General features: G+C 50.2%; 1 pseudogene; it reads right to left on the reverse strand.

The window, feature by feature from the left end:
- Window positions 1-482: 482 nt before the first annotated feature.
- LOC129064488 (transcription factor GATA-4-like) lies at window positions 483-2,661 on the reverse strand (annotated as a pseudogene).
- Window positions 2,662-3,974: the final 1,313 nt, after the last annotated feature.

Raw genomic sequence — 3,974 nt, forward strand, 5'->3', positions numbered from 1 at the left:
GGACAGGCTTAGAAGGGGTGCTGCTGTTTGGCTAAACTGTTGAACTCTTTTTTTCCACAGAGCGGGAGACATGTTCAAACAGAACGTAGAGCTGAATCTTTCCGAGGAGTGGAAGGGATGTTTATTTTCAGAGGCTTTAGGGTGAAGAGGAGAGAAGGAATGAGTCTGTGTGCCAGGGGAAAGGAATGTGGGGAAGGCAAAATTGCCAAGTTGCAGTATTGCTGAAGCCATACTGTGTGGTGGGTGAAGCAGCTTCTCCTCCATCTCCCCATGGATCACCCAGTAACACCAGTGCTACACTCAGCATCTTTGGAGTAAAGACTCAGTATTGAAGAATGTAGGGGCATGCTGAGCTTGAAGGGGTGTGTTGGGCAAGGACAGAAGCTGCCCAGAAGGGCCTGTCACATCCAAAGGCACATCAGATGCCCTGACTAAGGCGGGAGCAGGGGTCCCAGTGCCCTGCCCCTCTACCTGCCCTCAGATCCCTGGTCCTGGAAACACCATGGAAAAACCACCACCGTAGGCCACAGTCATGGAAAGGTAAAGAAGGACATCTCATCTCTTGTTAAGGATGTAGTGGGACAGAAAATGAGAAAAAAGTCTCTACCTCCACGAAAGGGACTTAAATGTGCTCCTAGTGAAGGGTGGCTGCATCCAGATCAGAGTTTGGGCTCTTCCCCAGTCCCCCATCTTGAAAACGCATCTCCTAAAATCCAACACCCACGTCCCCTAACCAAATCATTGACTTCAAGTGTCTTTCTAGTTGTTCTTCTGGGGCCATTCAGGAAACTGAGGAGCGAGGGAGGTAACATTACACAGTGATTATGTCTCCAAGACTGTTAGCCAAGGCCAGGCTCTTCCAAGTGTCCTGCTGGGAGCTGACCTGCAGTGACTGGCTGACAGAAGATGCATAGCCTTGTGGGGAGAGCTCCAGGGTCGAGAGGACCAGGTAGATGGAAGGCCCGTGGGCAGACATCGCACTGACCAAGAAGGTCTGGGATATGTGGCTGTAGCAGGACGCCAGCCTGGGCTCTGTCTTGATGGGGCGTCATCTCTTCACGGCTGCTGGTGGTCGAAGTGACGGAGTTGCTGTAAACGCTGCTGGTGGGAGGAAGGTTCTCACGGCCAATGGGGCCTTCCGGTGTTCTAGATTTATGAAGGTTATTGGCCTTCCATTTTCTGGCTTGGATCCCTTCTTTCTTCATCCCAAGAGGCCTAGGAACGCTATGGAGCTTCCTGTAGAGGCGCGGGCTTCGCACACCTTCCAAGTGGCGGCGCCACAGAGCGGTTGTGGAAGTGGTGGCGGTCGGGCCGTTGGCGCAGCAGAGGCCCACTCGGCGGGGAGCGTGCGGCCGGCGCAGCGGCTTGATAAGTGGCCGGCTGGTGCCGTTCATCTTGTGGGGAAGGCCACAGGCATCGCCTAGGTCCATCTTGCCTCCAGAGTGGACTGGATATGGCCCCGCAGTTGACACATTCTCTGCCTTCTGAGAAGTCATCACACATATCTACGAGACTGGGGTGTCGAGCGGCTGGGCTGGCGCGGGAGCAGGCTGCGCAAGACGGGCTGTCGAAGAGACCGGCCAAGAGCGGCGGCGGCGGCGGCCCGAGATGTGCCCAGGTCCGCTGGGTCGGGGGCGGGAGGTGGTTGGATAGGAGCCTTTGAAGCTGGCTGGCCAGTTCTGCTTGCGGCCAGCCGGGCCGCGTCACCCGCCAATGCGCTAGGCTGCGGCTTCCCCGGCCGCGGCGGCGGCGGCAGCAGCTCTGCCTGAGACCCAGCGCTGCCCGGGGCGACAAGTGCGGCGCCACATGCGGGGAGACGCGGGCGGCTTGCCAGGCTCCTCTCCGGCCTGCCCTGCAGGGACCCGGGCCAGCACCCTGAGGCAGCACCGGAGCCTCAGCCTGAGGTGGCGTGGGGTGCAGCTCCCCAGTCACCGCCCTTGAGGTAGGACAGGCCCAGCGCCGAGGAAAGGCCCCGCGCACGTAGATGACTGAGGACGCGGCGCCCGCGCCGTGCGTGAAGGCGCCCGCGCCGGAGCGGGGCTGTGGTTGGCGGCCATGGCGAAGCTCCGGTGCGTCGTCCTGGGAGCTCTCTCTCTGCTTCAGAGCCCTCTCCTCGGGGGTCCAGGAGCAATGGGCCGAAAGAAAAATAATCACGAAAAATAATGTACCGGTGAGGGCCTGTCACAAAAACGAAGATTAAAAAAATCAAATGTTTTAAAACAAATCCTTCGAAGTATCATTGAGCAAGACTTGCTTACTCAGGAAAACCCCACATTAAATTTTTGGTTGTTCCCGAAGGTGGTGGAGGAGAGGCCGAATACCCCCAGGGCCTGGCAGTGCGGAGGGACTAGGGGTGGCAGAAGATGCCGGGTAGGGCGTGGACGCAGATGTGGGAAACGGGGTCAGGCCAGGCACCGGCGCTGCAGGTGGCCTTCAGGACACCCACGGCGCAGGGCGCGGTGGGCCGGCTCCCTTCCTACCAGGCTGCAGCCGCTCTCCTGCGGGGCTGGCACTTCCAGGGGGCGAGCATCTCCCCCGCCTATGAGCTTTGGCGGCAGCCTAGGCGCTCTTAGCCACTGTGCCAGCCCCCTCTGAGTCTTCCATTTTAAGTTTTTGAGGTAACTGCATACTGTTTTCCTCAGTGGCCGCACCAGTCTGCATTCTTACCAGGGATGGAAGAGGGTTCTCTTTTCTCCACATCCTCGCCAGCACTAGCTGTTTGTTGGTGTGTTGATGATGGCCGTTCTGACAGGAGTGAGGTGGTATCTGATTGTGGTTTTAATTTGCATTTCTCTATGCTTAGTGATATTGAAAATTTTTTCATATGCCCGAAAAAATTTTATTTGGCTTGTTTTGCCCATATTTTAATTGGGTTGTTTGTTTGGTGTTGAGTTTTGTAAGTTCTTTAGAAATTGAGGATGTTGACCCCTTATCAGATGTATTGGCAAATATTTTTACTTTGTTGCTAGTTTGCTGTGCAAACATTTTTTAGTTTGATGTAGTCCCATTTGTTTATTTTTCTTTCGTTTCTCTTGCCTGAAGAAATATAGAAAAATATTGCTACGAGCAGTAGCTGAGATTTTACTGCCTATGTTTTCTTCTAGGATTGTTATGTTTTCAGGTCTAATATTTCAGTCTCCAATTCATTTTGAGTTTATTATTGTGTGTGGTATAAGAACGTGGTCTAGTGTCATTTTTCTACACATATCTGTCCACTTTACCCAACACTATTTCTTGAATAAACTCTCTTTAGTCCATTGTATGTGATTGCTTCCACTGTCAAATATTAATTCATTATAAATGCATGGTTTTATATCTCTGTGTTTGTTTTGATGCCACTACCATGCTGTTTTGATTACTATGGCCTAATAGTGTAGTTTGATATTAGGTAGCATGATTCCTCTGACTTTGTTCTTTCTCAAGATCACTGTTGCTATTTGTGGCTTTTTATTGTTCCATATAAATTTTTAAAGTATTTATTCTAGTTCTGTGAAACAGATCATTGTTATCTTGTTAGGAATTGTGTTGAATTTCTAGATTGCTTTGGGTAGTATGGACATTTTAATGATATTAGTTCTTCCTATCCATTAACTCAGTATGTGCTTCCACTTATTTGTATCTTCTTCAATTTCTTTCTTTGGTGTCTTATAATTTTCCAAGTGCAGGTCTTTTATATCCCTTGTTAGGTTTATTCCTAGGTATTTTATTCTTTCTTAAGCAACTGTAAATGGGATTGTTTCTTAATTTTCCTTTTTGATAGTTCATTATTGGCATATAAAAATGCAACTAATTTCTGGATATTAATTTTGTGTCCTGCTACTTTACTGGATTTATCTATCAGTTCTAGTAGTTTCTTGGTGGAATCTTTTGGGTTCTATATGCACAGTATCAATTCATCTGCAAATAACAACATTTTTAGTTCTTCCATTCCATTTTGGATGCCTTTTATTTCTTCTTCTTGTCTAATTGCCATG

This window comes from Pteronotus mesoamericanus, unplaced genomic scaffold, assembly GCF_021234165.1.
Source record: "Pteronotus mesoamericanus isolate MK-2021 breed Mesoamerican mustached bat unplaced genomic scaffold, CSHL_Meso_final contig_101, whole genome shotgun sequence".
NCBI classification, from domain to species: domain Eukaryota; kingdom Metazoa; phylum Chordata; class Mammalia; order Chiroptera; family Mormoopidae; genus Pteronotus; species Pteronotus mesoamericanus.